Source organism: Perognathus longimembris, chromosome 16, assembly GCF_023159225.1.
Source record: "Perognathus longimembris pacificus isolate PPM17 chromosome 16, ASM2315922v1, whole genome shotgun sequence".
In the NCBI taxonomy this organism is placed as follows: Eukaryota; Metazoa; Chordata; class Mammalia; order Rodentia; family Heteromyidae; genus Perognathus; species Perognathus longimembris.
Window position 1 is genome coordinate 30,452,292 of NC_063176.1, and position 19,705 is coordinate 30,471,996.

Below are 19,705 nucleotides of genomic sequence, written 5' to 3' on the forward strand. Positions count from 1 at the left end.
CTTGTTAAGGTAAGCCATTCGTGAAATGGATAATGTACTGGAAACTCCTCAAAAGAATCTGCTTTGTGGTGATAGAAGAAGGATAAAAGCTTATTTAAGAACTACACATACCAACGTGGTAGGTAGCTGTATATCAGGGAATATCTCTTCACAGTATAAGAACAGCTGTAGCTTGTTAAGTTAAGTAGTTCGTGGAATGGTTAATGTACGGATAACTCCTCAAAAGAATCTGCTTTATGGTGATGGAAGAGACATAGGAGCTCATTTAAGAAATATACATACGAACGAGGTAGGTAGCTGTATATCAGGGAATATCCCTTCTGAGAATAAGAACAGCTGTAGCTTGTTAAGGTAAGCCGTTCGTGGAATGGATAATGTACTAGAAACTCCTCAAAAGAATCTGCTTTTTGGTGAGGGAGAAGAGGTAAAAGCTCATTAACAACTACACCTACAAACGTTGTAGAAATCTCTATATCAGCAATATCTCATCTGAGAATAAGAACAGCAGTAACTTGTTAAGGTAAGTAGTTCGTGGAACGGATAATGTACTGAAAACTCCTCAAAAAATCTGCTTTGTGGTGATGTAAGAGAGATAAAAAATCATTTAGGAACTCCACATACGAATGGGGTTGGTTGCAGTAAATCAGGGTTATCTCTTCTGAGGATAAGAATAGCTGTAGCTTGTTAAGGCAACTAGTGCGTGGAATGGATAATGTACTTGAACCTCCTCAAAACAATCTGCTTTGAGGTGAGGGGAGAGAGATAAAAGCTAATTTAGAAACCACACGTAGGAACGGGTTAGGTACCTGTTTATCAGGTAATAACTCTTCTGAGATTAAGAACAGCTGTAGCGTGCTAAGGTAAGTCATTTGGTGAATTGATAATGTACGGGAACCTCCTCAAAAGAATCTGCTTTGTGGTGAGAGAAAGAGATAAAAGCTCATTTAGGAACTACACGTATGATGGGGGTAAGTACCAGCCTATCAGGGAATATCCTCATGGTAAATAAAACAGCTGGAGCATGTTAAGTTAAGCAGTTAGTGGAATGGATAATGTACTGGAAACTCTTCAAAAGTATCTGCGCTGTGGTGATGGAAGAGAGATAAAAGGTCATTTAAGAACTACACGTATGAACGAGGTAGGTATGTGTATTTCAGGGAATATCTATTTTGAGAATAAGAACAGCAGTACCTTGTTAAGGTAAGTAGTTCGTGGAATAGATAATGTACTGGAAAATCCTCAAAAGAATCTGCTTTGTGGTGATGGAAGAGAATTAAAAGCTCCTTAAGTACTACATGTACCACCGGGATAGGTAGCTGTATGTCAGGGAATATCTCTTCTGAGAATAAGAACGGCTGTAGCTTGTTAAGTTTGTAGAATGGATCATGTACTGGAAACTTCTCAAAAGAATCTGGTTTGTGGTGAAGGAAGAGGGATAAAACCTCATTTAGGAACTATACTTACGATGGGAGTAAGTAGTTTTATATCTGGGAATATCTCCTCGAAGAATGAGAAAACCTGTAGCTTGGTAAGTTAAGTAGTTCGTGGAATGGAAAATGTACTGGAAATTCTTCAAAAAAATCTGCTTCGTGGTGATGGAAGAGAGATAAAAGCTCATTTAGGAACTATATGTCCAATGGAGGTAAGTAGTTGTATATCAGGGAATATCTCCTCGGTGAATGAGAATACCTGTAGCTTGTTAAGGTAAGTAGTTCGTGGAATGGATAATGTACTGAAAACTCCTCAAAAGAATCTGTTTTAAGGTGAGGGAAGTGAAAAAAAAATCTCGTTAAGAAACTACACCTACGAACGAGGTAGGTAGGGGTATATCAGGGAATATATCTTCCGATAATAAGAACAGCGGTAGCTTGTTAAGGTAAGTGGTTCCTGTTATGGATAATGTAGGTGAAATTCCTAAAATAATATTCTTTGTGGTGATGGAAGATATATTAAAGCTCATTTAGGAACTACACTTACGAAGGTGGTAGGCAGCTGTATATCAGGGAGTATCCTTTCTGAGAATAAGAACAGCTGTAGCTTGATGAGGTAAGTAGTTGGTGGAATGGATAATGTACTGGAAACTCCTGAAAAGAATCTGCTTTGTGATGATGGAAGAGAGATAAAAGCTTATGTAGGAACTATACGTACAATGTGGATAACTAGCTGTATATTAGGAAATAACTCTTCGGGGAATGAGAACAGATGTATCTGTTTAAGGTAAGTAGTTCGTGGAATGGATAATGTAGTGGAAACTCCTCAAATAATCTGCTTTGTGGTGAGTGAGAAGAGATAAAATTCATTTAGGAACTACACAAACAATGGGGGTAATTTGCTGCATATCAGGGAATAGCCTTTCGGTTAAAAAAAATAACTGGAGCTTGTTAAGGTAGGTAGTTCGTGGAATGGATAATGTACTGGAAACTCCTCAAAAGAATCTGCTTTGTGGTGAGGGAAGAGAGAAAAAAGCTCATTTGGGAACTACAAGTACGAACGTGATTGGTAGCTGTATATCAGGGAATAACTTCAGAGAATAAGAAGAGATGGAGTTTGTTAAGGTAAATAGTTAGTGGAGTGGATATTGTACCGGAAATTACTCAAAAGAATCGGCTTTCTGGAGATGGAAGAGAGATAAAAGGTCTTTAAAAACTATACACACGATGGGGTTAAGCAGCAGTATATCAGGGAATATCTCTTCTGAGAATAATAACTGTTGTAGCTTGTTAAGGTAAGTAGTTCGTGACATGGATAATGTACTGGAAACTCCTCAATGAATTTGCTTTGTGGTGATGGAAGAGATATAAAAGCTCATTTGAATATCTCTTCTGAGAATATGAACCGCTGTAGCTTGTTAAGGTAAGACGTTCCTTGAACAGAAAATACATTGGAAACTTCTCAAAAGAATCTGTTTTCTCCTGTTGGAAGACAGATAAAAAAAGCTCATTTTGGAACTATACGTTCTAAGGGGGTAAGTAGCTGTATATCTGGGACTATCTCTTCTGAGAATAAGAAGAGCTGTAGCTTGTTAAGATAAGTAGTTCGTGGAATGGATAATGTCCTGGAAACTCCTCAAAAGAATCTGCTATTTGGTGAGGGAAGAGAGACAAAAGCTCATTTAGGAACTACACGTTAGAAAGGGGTAGGTCGCTGTATATCAGGAAATATTTCCTCTGTGAAGAGAACAGCTGTAGCTTCTTAAGGTAAGTAGTTCGTGGAATGGATAAAGTACTGGAAACTCCTCAAAATAATCTGCTATGTGGTGAGAGAAGACAGATAATTGCTCATATACGAAGTACACATACGAACGGGATAGGAAGCTGTATATCAGGGAATATCTCTTCTGAGCAGCTGTAGCTTGTTAAGGTAACTAGTTCTTGGAAGGAATAATGTACAGGAAGCACCTCAAAAGAATCTGCTTTGTGGTGATGGAATTGAGATAAAAGCTCATTTAGGAACTATACGTTCAAACTGGGTAGGTAGCTGTATATTAGGGAATATCTCTTCTGAGAATAAGAACAGCTGTAGTTTGTTAAGGTAAGTAGTTCTTGGAATGGATAAAGTCCTGGAAACTCCTCAAAAGAATCTGCTTTGTGGTCAAGGAAAAGAGATAAAAGCTCATTTAGGCACTGCACGTATGAACAGGGCAGGTAGTTGTATATCAGGGAATATCTCTTCTGAGAATAATAACAGCTGTAGCTTGTTAAGGTAAGTAGTTCGTGGAATGCATAATGTACTGGAAAATCCTAGAAAGAATCTGCTTTATGGTGATGGAAGAGAGATAAAAGCTCATTTAAGAACTATACATACGATGGGGGTAAGAAGCTGTATAACGGGGAATATCGCCTCGGTGAATGAGTACAGTTGTACCTTGTTAAGGTAAGCAGATGGTGGAATGGATAATGTACTGGAATCTGATTTGTGTTGATTGATGAGAGATGTAAGCTCATTTAGGACCAATAATTAAGATGGGGGTTAGTAGCTCTATATGAGAGAATATCTTCTCGGTGATTGAGAACAGCTGTAGCTTGTTAAATTAAGTAGTTCGTGGAATGGATAATGTACTGGAAATTCCTCAAAAGAATCTTCTTTGTGGTGAGAGGAGAGATATTAAAAACTCATTTAGGAACTACAAGAACGAACGTGGTAGGTTGCTGTACATCAGGGAATATCTAATCATAGAATAAGAACAGTTGTGGATTGTTGAGGAAAGTAGTTGTTGGAATGGATAATGTACTGGAAGCTCCTCAAAAGATCTGCTTTGTGGTGAGGGAAGAGAGATAAAAGCTCATTTAGGAACTACACGTTCAAAATGGGTAGGTAGCTGTATATCATGGAATATCTGTTCTGAGAATAAGAACAGCTGTAGCTGGTGAAGGTAAGTAGTTCCGGGAATGGATAATGTATTAGAAACTCCTCAAAAGAATCTGCTTTGTGAAAATGTAAGAGAGAAAAGCTCACTTAGTAACTATACGTAGGATGGGGGTAAGTAGCTGTATATCAGGGAATATCTCCTCGGTAAATTAAAAAAAGCAGTACCTTGTTAAGGTAAGCAATTCGTGGAGTGGATAATGTACTGGAAACTCCTCAAGAGAATCTGCTTCGTGGTGATGGAAGAGAGATAAAATCTAATTTATGAACTTCACAAACTAACTGGGTAGGTAGCTGTGTATCAGGGAAAATCGCTTCTGAGAATAAGAAAAGCTGTAGCTAGTTAAGGTAAGTAATTTGTGGAATGGATAATGTACAGGATAGTCCTCAAAAGAATCTGCTTTTTGGTGAGGGAAGAGAGATAAAAAATTATTTAGGAAATAAAAGTTCGATAGGGGTAAGTATCTGCATATCAGGGAATATATCCTCGGTGAATGAGAACAGCTGTGTCTTGTTAAGTTAAGCAGTTCGGGAAATGGATACTTTTCTGGAAACTTCTCAAAAGAATCTGCTTTGTGGCGAGGAACTAGAGATAAAAGCTCATTTACGAACTACACGTACGAACGGGGTAGGTGGCTATATATCAGGGAATATCTCTTCTTAGAATAAGAACAGCTGTAGCTTGTTAAGGTAAGTAGTTCTTGGAATGGATAATCCAAAGGAAATTACTCAAAAGATTCTGTTTTGTGAATATTGGAGAGAGATAAACTCATTTCTTATCTACACCTATGAACAAAGTCTTAGCTGTATGTCAGGGAATATCTGTTCTTAGAATAAGAACAGCAATAGCTTGTTAATGTAACTAGTTTGTGGAATGGATATTGTACTGGAAACTCCTGAAAAGAATCTGCTTTGTGGTCAGGGAAGATAGATAAAAGCTCATTGTGGAACTACACGTACAAACTGGGTAGGTAGCTGTATATCAGGGAATATCTCTTCGGTGAATGAGAATAGCTGTAGCTTGTTAAATTAAGTAGTTCTTGAAATGGATAACGTACGGGACACTCTTAAAAACATCCGCTTTGTGGTGATGGAAGAGAGATCAAAGCACATTTAGGAACTATACGTACGATGGGGATAATTAGCTGTATATCAGGGAATAACTCATCATTGAATGAGAACAGCTAGAGCTTCTTAAGCTAAGTCGTTCGTGAAATGGATATTGTACTAGAAAGTTCTCAAAAGAATCTGCATTGTGGTCAGGGAAGAGAGATAAAAGCTCATAGAGGAACTAAACTTTTGAAAGGGTTAGTTAGCTGTATATCAGGGAATATCACTTCTGAGAATAAGAACAGCTGTAGCATGTTTAAGGTAAGTAGTTCGTGGAATAGATAATGTACTGGAATCTCCTGAAAAAAAAATCTGCTTTGTGGTGAGGGAAGAGAGACAAACGATCATTTAGAACTAAACGTACGAACTGGGTTGTAGCTATATATCAGGGAATATCTCTTCTGAGAATGAGAACATCTGTAGCTTGTTAAGGTAGTAGTTAGTGGAATGGATAATATACTAAAATCTCCAAAAAAACTGCTTTGTGTTGATGGAAGAGAGATAAAAGATCCTTTATGAACTACACGTAGGATGGGGGAGGTAGCTGTATATCAAGGAATATCACCACTGAGAATAAGAACAGCTGTAACTTCTTAAGGTAAGTACTTAGTGGGATGGATAATGTACTGGAAACTCCACAAAAAACTGCTTTGTGGTGAGGTAAGAGAGAGTAAATCTCATTTAAGAACTACACATAGGAACGGGGTGGGTAGCTGTATATCAGGGAATATCGGTTACAGAATATAAACAGCTGTAGCTTGTGAAGGTAAGTAGTTCATGGAATGGTTAATGTAGTGGAAACTCCTCAAAAGAATTTACTTTGTGGTGAGGGAAGAGAGATAAAATCTGGTTTAGGAACTACACGTAAGATGGGGGTAAGTAGCTGCATATCAGGAAATATATCCTTGGTGAATGAGAACAGCTGTACGTTTTTAAGGTAAGAAGTTCGGGGCATGGATAATGTACTGGAAACTCCTCAAAAGATCTGCTTTGTGGTGATGGAAGAGAGATTAAAGCTCATTTAGGAACTACATGTACGAACGGGGTAGGTAGATGTATATCAGAAAATATCTCTTTTGAGAATAAGAACAGTTGTGGCTTGTTAAGGTAAGTAGATCATGGAATGGATAATGAACTGGAAAGTCCTCAAAAGAATCTGCTTTGTGGTCATGGAAGAGAGATAAAAGCTCATATAAGAACTACACTTATGAAAGGTGTAGGTAGTTGTAGATCAGGGAGTAACTCTTCTGAGAATAATAACAGCTGTAGCTTGTTAAGGTAAGTAGTTTGCAGAATGGATAATGTACAAGAAACTCCTCAAAAGAATCTGCTATGTGTTGATGGAAGAGACATAAAACTCATTTAGGTACTACATGTAGGAACGGGTAGGTTGCTGTATATCAGGGAATATCTCTTCTGAGAATAAGAACAGATGTAGCTTGTTAAGGTAAGTAGTTAGTTGAATGGATAATGTACTGGAAACACCACCAAAAAAAACTGCTTTGTGGTGATGGAAGAGAGATAAACGCTTATTTAGGTACTACACCGATGAACGGGGTAGGTAGCTGTATATCAGGTAATATATCTTCTGAGAATAATAACAGCTGTAGGATGTTAAGGTAAGTAGTTCGTGGAATGTATCATGTTCAAGAAACTCCTCAAAAGAATCTGCTTTGTGGTGAGAGAAGACACATAAATCTCATTTAGGAAGTACATGTACAAACAGGGTAGTCAGCTGTATATCAGTGAATATCCCTTCTGAGAATAAGAACAGCTGTAGCATGTTAAGGTAAGTAGTTCTTGGAATAGATAATGTTCTGGAATGTCCTGGAAAGACTCTCTTTTGTGGTGAGTGAAGACATAAAAGCTCATTCAGGAACTACAAGTACGAATGGGGTAGGTAGCTGTACTTCAGGGAATATCTCTTCTGAGAAGAACAACAGCTGTATCTTGTTAAGGTAAGTATTTTGTGGAATGGATAATGTACTGGAAACTCTTCAAAAGAATCTGCTTTTTGGTGATGGAAGAGAGATAAAAGCTCATTTAGGAACGATATATATGGTGATGGAAATTAGCTGTGTATCAGTTAATATCTCCTTGGTGAATGAGAACAGCTGTAGCTTGTTAAGGAAAGTTGTCGGTGGAATGGATAATGTACTGGATACTCCTCAAAAGAAACTGCTTTGTGGGGAGGGAAGAGAGATAAAAACTCATTTAGGAACTACATGTATGAACCGGGTAGGTCTATATAGGGAATATCTCTTCTGAGAATATGAACAGCTGTAGCTTGTGAAGGTAAGTAGTTCATGGAATGCCTAATGTTCTGAACTAAACTAAAACCGAAACTGAACTTGAAACTGGCAGTTGGATTTGAAATCACAAACAAATTCCATACGAGAAGTGGAAATCAAAACCGGAATGAAAACCTCCACAGAACTTTTAACCGAAAGTGGAAATCCAAATATGAACCGAAAACCCCCTCCAAAACAAGAGTGCAAACAGAAAACAAAGTAAGACCGAAACGGAACGGAAGTGGAACTCGAAATAGCAAATAAAAACCCAATCAGAAAGAGAAACCAAAACCAGAACAAAACCCCAAACTGCTCCTTTTTTGACAATCGAATTATGTACCGAGAACTAACTCTAAAATAAGAATTAAAATCGAAGCCTAACTTGAAACCGGAAGTGGGATTTGAAAGCACAAACAAACTCTATATGAGAAATAGAAATCAAAACCAGTACAAAAACGTCAACAGAAATCCTACCCGGAAATGGGAATCCAAATGTGAACCAGAAAAACTGCCAAAACAAGAGTGGAAATAAAACAAACAGAGACGGACAGCGAACTCCAAACCAGAATTGGAATCTGAAACAGCAAATAAAATCCCAATGGGAAGGAGAAACCAAAACCAGAACAAAATCCTCAAGGAAACTGCTTTTGCGATATGAAAATCAATTTATGATCTGAAAAATACCTCTAATACGAGAATGGACTAAACTGAAACCAAAACTGAACTCGAAACAGAAAGTGGGATTCGAAATAGCAAACAATCTCCATACGGGAAGTCAGAACAAAAACGCCAACAGAACTTTTGTCCGGAAGTGGAAATCCAAATATAAACCGAAAACCACCTCCAAAACAAGAGTAGAAATGGAAAACAAACAGAGACAGACACCAAACTCCAAATCGGAAGTGGAATCCGAAACAGCAAATAAAATTCCAATGGGAAGGAGAACCCAAAACCAGAATAAAAACCTCAAGGATACTGCTTTCCCCAGGTGAAAATCGATTTATGATCTGAAAAATAACTCTAAAACGAGAATGGAAACTGAAACTAAAGTGAAACCGAATCTGAACTCATAACTGGAAGTGGGATTCGATATAGCAAACAAACTCCATACGGGAAATAGAAATCAAACCCAGAACAAAATTGTCAACAGAACTTTTATCCGGAAGTGGAAATCCAAAATATGAACCAAAAACCACCTCCGAAACAAGAATGGAAATAGAAAACAAACTGAGACCGAAACGGAACTCCAAACCGGAAGTGGAATTCGAAAGAGCTAATAAAATCCAATGGAGAAGGAGAAACCAAAACCAGAACAAAAACCCCAAAGAAATTGCTCTCTGTTTTTGAAAATTGAATTCTGAACCGAAAATTAACTCTAAAACGAGAATTGAAATTGAACCTGAACTCGAAAACGGAAGTGGGATTTGAAAGCACAAACAAACTGTATATAAGAAATAGAAATCAAAACCTGTACAAAAACATCAACAGAAATCCTACTAGGAAGTGGAAATCCAAATATGAACTGAAAAAACCTCCAAAACAAGAGTGGATCTGGAAAACAAGCAGAGATCGAAACCAAACTCCAAACCAGAATTGGAATCTGAAACAGCAAATAAAATCCCAATGGGAAGGAGAAACCAAAACCAGAACAAAAACCTCATGGAAACTGCTTTCCCGATGTGAAAATCGATTTATGATCTGAAAAATAACTCTAAAACGAGATTGCAAACCGAAACTAAACTGAAACCAGAAGTGGGATTCGAAATCGCAAACAAACTCCATATGAAAAGTGGAAATCAAAATCAGAACACAAACGTCAACAGAACTCCAATCTGGAAGTGAAAATCCAAATATGAACCTCAAACCACCTCCAAAACAAGAATGGAAACGCAAACTGAGACTGAAACGGAACTCCCAACCAGAAATGGAATTCGAAACAGCAAATAAAAACCCATTGGGAAGGAGAAACCAAAACCAGAACAAAAACCTCAAAGAAACTGCTTTCTGGTATTTAAAATCGAATTATGAATGGAAAACTAACTCTAAAACGAGAAGTGAAATCGAAGCCAAACTTCAATCCGGAAGTGGGATTCGAAAGCAAAAACAAACTCTATATGAGCAATAGAAATTAAAACTAGTACAAAAACGACAACAGAAATCCTACTCAGAAGTGGAAATCCAAATATGAACCGAAAAAACCTCCAAAACCAGAGTGAAAATGGAAAACAGAGATCGAAACCAAACTCCATACCGGATGTGGAATTCGAAACTGCAAACAAACTCCATACGGGAAGTAAAAATCAAACCCAGAACATAAACATCAACAGAACTTTTATCTGGAAGTGGAAATCCAAATATGAACCGAAAACCACCTCCATCACAAGAGTGGAAATAGAAAACAAACTAAGACCGAAACGGAACTCCAAACTGGAAGTGGAATTCGAAAGAGCTAATAAAATCCAATGGGAGGATAAACCAAAACCAGAACAAAAACCACAAAGAAATTCCTCTCTGGTTTTGAAAATTGAATTCTGAACCCAAAACTAACTCTAAAACGAGAATTGAAATCAAAGCCGAACTCAAAACCGGAAGTAGGATTCAAAAGCACAAACAAACTCTATATGAGAAATAGAAATCAAAACCAGAACAAAAAGGTCAACAGAAATCCTACTAGGAAGTGGAACTCCAAATATGAACCAAAAAATCCTCCAAAACAAGAGTGAAAATGGAAAACAAACAGAGATCGAACCGAACTTCAAACAGGAGTGGAATGCGAACAGCAAATACAATCCCAACGGGAAGGAGAAACCAAAACCAGAACAAAATCCTCAAGGAAACTGCTCTCTCGATGTGAAAATCAAATTATTAACCAAAAACTAACCCTAAGATGAGAATCGAAACCGAAACTAAACTGAAACTGAAAACGAACTAGAAACCGGAAGTGGGATTCAAAATCACAAGCAAACTCTATACAAGAAATAGAAATCAAAACCAGTATAAAAACGTCAACAGAACTCCTACTCGGAAGTGGAAATCCAAATATGAACCGAAAAAAACTCCAAAACAATAGTGAAAACGGAAAACAAACAGTGATCGAAATGGAACTCCAAATCGCAAGTGGAATTCAAACAGCAAATAAAATCGCAATGGGAAGGAGAAACCAAATCCAGAACAAAAACCTCAAAGAAACTGCCTTCCCGATGTGAAAATTGATTTATGATCTGAAAAATAACTGTAAAACGAGAATGGAAACCGAAACCAAACTGAAAACAAATCCGAACTCGGAACCGGAAGTGGGATTCGAAATCACAAACAAACTCCATACGGGAAATAGAAATCAAAACCAGAACAAAAACGTCAACAGAACTTTTATCCAGAAGTGGAAATCCAAATATGAACTGAAATCAAGCTCCAAAACAAGAGTGGAAACGGAAAACCAACTGAAACCGAAACGGAACTCCCAACCAGAAGTGGAATTCAAAACAGCAAATAAAAACCCAATGGGAAGGAGAAACCAAAACCAGAACAAAAACCTCAAGGAAACTCCTCTCCTGTTTTGAAAATCAAATTATAAATCGAAAACTAACTCTAAAACGAGAATTGAAATTGAAGCCGAACTTGAAACCGTAAGTGGGATTCGAAAGCACAAACAAACTCCATACGGGAAGTAGAAATCAAAACCAGTACAAAAACATCAACAGAAATCCTACCCAGAAGTGGAAATCCAAATATGAACTGGAAAATCTTCCAAAACAAGAGTGGAAACGAAAAACAAACAGAAACTGACACCGAACTCCAAACCAGAAGTGGAATCCAAAACAGCAAATAAAATCCCAATGGGAAGGATAAACCAAAACCAGAACAAAAACCTCAAGGAAACTGCTTTCCCGATGTGAAAATTGAGTTATGATCCAAAAAATATCTCTAAAACGAGAATGGAAACTGAAACTAAACTGAAACCGAAACCGAACTCGAAACCGGAACTGGGATTCAAAATCGCCAACAAACTCCATACGGGAAGTAGAAATCCAAACCTGAACGAACACCTGAACGAAACTGCTATTCGGAACAGGAATTCCTGATATGAACTGAAAACAACCTTCAAAACGAGAGTGGAAAGCAAAAACAAACTGAGACTTACACCAAAATCACAACTGGAAGGGGAATTCAAAACGGCCAATAACATCCCAATGGGAAGGAGAAACCAAAACCTGAACAAAAACCTCAAGGAAACTGCTCTCGGATGTGAAAATTGAATTATGAATGGAAAAGTAACTCCAAAACCAGAATTGAAACTGAAACTATACCTAAACTGAAACCGAACTCAAAAACAGGAGTGGGATTTGACACCACAAACAAACTCCATACCAGAAGTAGAAATCGAAACCAGAACAAAAACATCAACGAAACTCCTATCCAAAAATGGAATTCCAAATATGAACTGAAAACGACCTCAAAAGCAAGAGTGGAAATGGAAAACAACCTGAAATGAAACAACTCCAAACCAGAAGTGGAACAGGAAACCGCAAATAAACGCCAAATAGGAAGGATTAACCAAAACCAGAACAAAACCTGAACGATTCTGCTCTCCGGATGTGACAATCGAATTATGTACCGAAAACGAATTCCAAAACGAGAATTGAAATGGAAACAAACTGAACCCCAAATGGAACTAGAAACTGGAAGTGGGATTCGGAAAGCGTAAAACACTCCATACCAGAAGTACAAATTCAAACCTGAACGAAAATATTATTCAGAACAGGAATTCCTGATATGATCCAGCTTCTAGTCCTTCTTCTTGGAATCAGAGAGCCAGTTTTAGACTTTCATATCCACACACCCATGACACACTGTGAGCCCCATGTTTTGGGATAGAAAACCAGAAGCTTTACCACCACTTCAGCCTACAATTCCTTCAAGTAGCCATTGGATTCAAGCTCAGTGTATTTATCCTGTCCCTGGGATGTACTGTGTAGTACTGTGTACTATGTAGCCCAGGAAAATCCCACCCAGTATTTTTCCTGCCTGAGGCTACAGTCCCTCCAACCCTTAGGGAACACCTAATTATTTGATCATCCTCCCCCTCCTCTTCCTTCTTTCTCCCTTCCTCTAGCCCTCCCCTTTCACTTCTCTGTCGTTTATGTCATTGTCTATTCTCTCCTTCTCCTTCTCTTCTTCTCTCCTCCTTCTTCTTCTTTCAGGGGGTATCAGTTTGGGGACTTGAACTCAGAGCCTGAGCCCTGTCCCTTAGCTTTTTCTGGTCCAGGCTGGCACTCTCCCACTTGAACCATAGCTCTGCTTGTGGCATTTTGCTGGTTCATTGGAGATACAATTCTCACAAACTTTCCTGCCTGAGCTGAGTATGAACTGCGATCTTTACACCACAGCATCCAGAGTAGCTAAGATCACAGGCATATACCACCATACCGGTTTTAATTATTGTATATCTATCTGTCTGGCTGTCTTTCTACCTATTTGTCTATCTACCTATCTATGGTCCTAGGGCTTGAACTCAGAGCTTGGGTGCTGTCCCTGAACTCTTTTGATCAAGGCTGGTGCTCTTCCACTTGTGCCATAGCTTCATTTCTGGCTTTTTTGGGGTAGTTAATTGGATGTAAGAAAGTCTATAGACTTTTCTGTCCAGGCTGGCTTTGAACAACAATCCTCAGATCTCAGCCTCCTGAGTAGCTGGGATTACAGGTGTGAGCCACAGGTACCTGGTTCATCTCCGCATTCTTAATTAAAAGATTACTAGCCAGGCCTGAGGTACAGATAAAGTAGGACCCAGCTCAGCTTTAAGAAATGGGGAGTCTGATCCCAGTACTGCAAAAGTCCCTCAAGTTTCAGTTAACTGATAAATTCCAGAAAGGGAAAGCCTTCTGAGGCCAGGTCCTAGGAAAGAGGAGCTAGGCAGTGGTATTCCATGACTGTGGTTTAAAATTAGTTCTCTCTCATAGAGATGTCACAATAGCTTGTTAGACAGAGAAAACTGAACTCTGTTCTGTTCTTTGTCAGGTGATTCTCAAATTAGAGCTTGGCCTATCAAAAAGTGTTCCTTCTAGCTAGTCAGAAAATATATAGTTTAATATAATCAGTGCAACTAGGCACCAGTGGCTCATGCCTATAATCCTAGCTATACAGGAGGCGGAGATTTGAGGATCAAAGTCTGAAGCCAGCCCAGCCCAGGCAGGAAAGTCCATAAGCCACAGCACCAAAAAGCTCGACTTGGAGCTGTGGTTCAAGTGGTATAGTACCAGCCTTGCACAATAAAGCTAAAGAACCATGCACAGGCACTGAGTTCAAACCCAGTACCTATGCTCACCTATGGGTGAGCTACAGTATCAACAGGACAGGGTCTGGGTAAGAGTCATGAATTTCTAAAATATCATTCTAATTAGCCTGAAGCACAGTGACTAAAAATTTAAAATATCTACACCGTCTCTCACTTGAACCACACCACCAGCGCTTTTTTTGGCCTTTGTTAGTTTTCAGATAGTATCTTATGCTTTTGGCGGAGGACTGGCCTCAGACTACGATCCTCCTACCTACGCCTCCCACAGAGCTAGGATGATAGGGTCACACACCACCGCTGGCTTTGAAATCTTTGCAGAAGTGGTGAAGGGGTCTACCAAAGTGAGGAGAATGGTCTCTTTCTGCTAAGGGCTGATCAAAGATAAACAAATCTACAAGCACATCCACAAACCTTGGAAACATACCTGAGTTCATCAGCTAAATGGTTCGACAGTCAAATGCCCCATGGACATTGAAGTTGGAGTACACTGTCCATGAACTTTGTTTCTGCCACTCAGTAGAATGGGCTTTTTCCTCAGGGTGGCAAAACAGTTGTAATGATTAAATAATTTAATAATTCCAAATGCTCAGAATAGTGTCTTATATTTATTATTATTATATTTACTTATTTATATATATTTATTTATTATATTTATTATCATATCTTCGCTTTGTATAGAACTGGGGCCTTAATGCTTGGGTGCCCTCAACATTTTTGTGATGAAAGCTGGGTGCTGGTGGCTCACACCTGTGATCTTAGCTAACTCAGGAGGTTGAGATCTGAGGATTGCAGTTCAAAGCCTCCCTGAACAGGAAAGTCTATGAGAATTATCTCCAATAAACTCCTCAGAAAAAGCCTGAAGTGGCACTGTGGCTATAGTGCTAGCCTGGGGCACAAAGAGGCTCAGGGACCATGCCCAGGATGTGAGTTCAAGCCTGGGACTGGCAAAAAAAATCAAAATTTTTATGATGAATTCCTAGCCCTCAGTGTGATGATAATTGGGGAATGGAGGATGGAGGAGACCATTAGATCAATGGGATGAAGGCCCTTGTAAGAGATCTTGTGAAGATGGGTATGGTAGTGACTGCCTGTAATCCTAGCTAACACAGGAGGTGTAGCTCTATTCTCCAAGGGGCTCCCTTTCCCCTAACACCTGAGAGTACACAGAGAGATGGCCAGCAATGAACTAGGAAGCAGGGGGCCTTCACTAAACTCTGAATCTGCCAACATTTGACCATGGATTCCCTATTCCTATAACTGAGAGACAAATGCCTGTGGTTTAATGTGTGTGTGTGTGTGTGTGTGTGTGTGTGTGTGTGTGTGTGTGTGTGTGATAGCAATCTGAATGGGAAAATATTACATAGGTTTCAGAAATCGGTAAGCATTGCATTTGGGGTCTTGTCAATCTAAATGATGAGAAGTAACATTGGTGTTCAATCATACCACGTTTTCCCCTGTAAAAAATCACACAATTGTTTGAAAAGGGAGAGGAGGGGGGAGATTGGCATGAAGGTATGAGGAACACCATTCAAAATGAAAGGAATAAAATTCAGTGCACGAAAATAAGACCTCAATATGAGAGGCTTACTCTCTTACAAATAAAAAGAAGAACAAATGCAGAGCCCTCCTATCAGGAGCATGAAAGCTCAAAGATGAAAGCTTAATGCAAGTCCTTGGAAGATCTGCTTCTCATTCAATTTAGCCAAAAGAGAATCCACTCAAAATTTTCTTCCTAAATGGAGTTCCTTTGAGCAGGAAAGAGATCACATAAATTCTTAGGTATTCAATCCCGCTAGAAAGCATCTGTCTCCGGAGTAAATTCAACTTATTTTCCCCCAAAAGTAAATCATCCATGAAGCACTTCAAGGGAAGCAAATTAGGTAAGATTTTTTTCCAAAGCCTCCTCATTTTTTCATATTTTTTACATATATATGTATGTGTATATGTATATTTTTGGTGCTGGCATTGGAGCTTGAACTCAAGAGCCTCACACTCGCTTGGCTTTTTCATTCAAGGCTGATGCTTTACCACTTGAGCCAGAGCTCAACTTCCATGCTTAATTGGAGATAGGTCTCATGGATTTTTCTGCCCAATCTGGCTTCAAACCTTTATCCTCAGATCTCAGCCTCCAGAGTAGCTAAGATCTCTGGTGTGGGCCTTAAGTGCCTGTCATTGTGTGCTTGAATTTTTTTATCACTTATTTAGTGAATGAGGAAAGGTAAGGAAAGCAAGTTGAAGACTATAACGTGTCTGATTTCAAGTAATTTATGACTTATGAGAAATAAGTAATACTCTGAAACTTTTATTTGTAAACTAACTTTACAAAGAAAGCCATTACATGTTACTATCTCTTTTGGATTAAGAACTTCATTTCTCTCTTGAAACTCTGTATTAACTGCAGCAAAGCAATCTCAAATTATTCTTCAGAAACAGTTTAGTCATCTGTATACCTGCTCTGTGCATCATTGTGTATTTTGGAGGGGGAAAAAAATCTACCTCAGTGGCAGAGTGCTTGCCTAGGATTCACAAAGCTATAGGTTAGATCTCTGGCACTGAAAAAAAATGTAGATAGGTTATGCTTCTTTTTGTAAACAACCAAAAGCTAGGGTTTCATGTCTATTCAATGACTGTATGTCTGTATATACATATATGTTGTGTTGTTTTTATGCATGTATAGATATTTGTCTGTCTGTCTGTCCATCTCTCTCTAAGTTGGAAAATTGGGCAATGGATTTGAATTCCTTCCATAAGTCAATATTCTGATTTGAATGCAAATTATAAACCTTGCACAAGAGGTCAAGTTTACCATGTGGAGTATAAGGAATAACTTTGAGCCATGATTTTCAGAACTAAGCTTGGGCTTATTTCAAGTTATTTTGCTTTTGCCATTTTAATGAATTTTTTTGTCATTAGATAGAGAAACACGTATTCTGCCATTAATTAAAATTAAATGCCTCTTTTTTTTGCAGATATCTGTAAGTCTATTAAACCTGTAAACTGCTGTGTGTGTGTGTGTGTGTGTGTGTGTGTGTAATTGACTTTTCCTAGACTTCATTTAATCACACAGACACAAGTCTTTCTATTCTCTGAGTCCCAGGCTGCGGTCATTAATGCTAATGGACTTTACATGCATGCACGCTGAGGGGCAATAAGCTCCTTAAACACCTTTTTAATGGACCAGTTTTGTGTTTTTCCATTCCTCCTTACACACTCTTATTTGGACATTCTCTTCTCAATTGGTGTTCCCAAAGCATGTAGTTCTTATTCTTTATGGAATCCTACCACTCAAAGGAAAGCTTGATTTTTCTTCTTTATTGATCATTTCTGGGAAAAGTAGCATGCTGAAGTCATTACTACTGTATTCGATTTTCTGCTTTCAAAACAAAAACTTAGATGTTCCTTTTGTTTCAGCCCTCTAATTTCCAGCAAACGTATAAAATGCAGACTATTTTTTTATCATCCTGAAGACTTGCTAGCCAGAAGTTAATTAAGTAATGAACACATATTTACCCACAAGAGGTTAAAAGTTTCTTTACTTTAACATGGAAATAAACAGCCATGCATTCCAACTTTCTCCTGTTATAATACCTTTATTTGTTTATGCTTTAGGAAAGGTTATCCCCCCGTACACTTTTTAAAGTACCTATTTCATAGGACTTCATCAAAATGTTCAAATTTAGAACATCAAAGTTAACAGACCCAAGAGTGCCTTTGGAACCACAAATCCATACGAAGTGAACTCCAGTATATATGCGAACAATCATATTACTGTTCAGCTTTTAGAAATGCGTTATTCTTTATTGTTGCTGTTATAGCTTGATTAGTGGATTTTACAAGACAGCTTTTATTTTCCTTTCTTCTTTGTAAAGTGAGGTACTGGGGTAAGAATACATGACTCAGTGCCTAGCAGAGTGCTGGGTAGTTGGTGTTCATTTGAATCACAAGAAGTTGCCATGATTGGTAGATCCAAAACTGATACGTTGAGGGTGTGGTTCAAGTGAGAGCATATGCTTGGCAAGCATGAGGCCCTGGCTCCAAATCCCAGTGCCATAAGAAAATAACAATCTTGCTAAATAAGCATGGAAAAAATATCTGTTGAAAACATCTATTTAAAATGAGTCCTGGGGCCTGGGGATACGGCCTAGTGGCAAGAGTGCTTACCTCATACACATGAAGCCCTGGGTTCAATTCGCCAGCCCCACATATACAGAAAACAGCTAGAAGTGGTGCTGTGCCTCAAGTGGCAGAGTGCTAGCCTTGAGCAAAAAAAGAAGCCAGGGACAGTGCTCAGGCCCTGAGTCGAAGCCCCAGGACTGGCCAGAAAAACAACAACAACAAAGGAAAACAATAAAATGAGGCCTGGCAGCTTGTACCTGTAAACCTAACTACTCAGGAGGCTGAAATTTTGAAGAATCAAGGTTCAAAGCCAGCCTGGAGAGAAAAATCTGAAACAACTAGCAAACAGTTGGGCTGAAAGTATAGAGCACCAGCTGAGCAAGCCTTGTGTTCAAGCCCTGGTACATGCATGCAAACAGAATAAAGAGATAAATAAAAATAAATAAGTAAATAAATCTAAGTATATAAAATACAGTTTAAAATTTTTACCCTATTTCTAAATATTATAGAAAAGATAATCTAGCGGTGTGCTTGTGGCTCATGCCTATAATCCTTGCTACTCAATGGACTGAGATCTGAGGATCCTGGTTCAAAGCCAACCCAAAGTCAGCCTGGGCAGGAAAGACTGTGAGACTCATAACTCCAATGAAAACACAAAAAAGCCAGATGGGAAGTTGTGGTTCAAGTGGTAGAATATTAGCCTTGAGCACAAAAGCTCAGAGACAGCACCAAGACCCTGAGTTCAAGCCCCAGGATTGGTGCATGAATACACACACACACACACACACACACACACACACACACACACACACACACGCCACAACACAAGAAAGATAAATATACTTTAAACAATAGACAAGTACACATTCATCATTCAGTGGAATAAAAATCCTAAAACTGACTAGTCTTTTGTCTTCTTGTTCTTTTGTTTGGACTAATAGGTTCCTGCAAACCTGCTCAAATTCACACTATGCAGAAATGACATTCTGATGTATTTGATCATTTAAAAAACTGCTACATGAGAGATTTAACAGTGCATGTAGAAAGAACTGAGGATAAACACAAAAATGAACAAATATGTTTTCATAAAATAACATTGTAAGAAAAAGAACTAAAATCGTAGTACATTGTTTAAGTGTCCAATGGCTATTCCTTAGATTTCACAATAATGTAATTCTGTTTAATTACCCCACATATTACCTAAAAATTAAATAAATGTTACATGCCTGTGATCTCCACAAAGTGGGAATACTAGAGACTGGAGGGTTGAGATTTGATAGCAGCTTGAGCAGAAAAGTTAGCAAAATTCTATCTCAAACATAAGGCAGGTATGGTGGTGCATGTCTATAATCCTCGCTATGAGGAGGAGGAAGCACAAGGATGGACAGATGGCTGGTGGAGGAAGAAAAATACATACGAGTAACAAAGCATAAAGCATAAGGGGCTCAATGGTAATTTCCTTACCTGGAGAGTCTATTTTCCAGCCATTTCTACTGGTCTAGCATACATACAAACATTATATACACACATA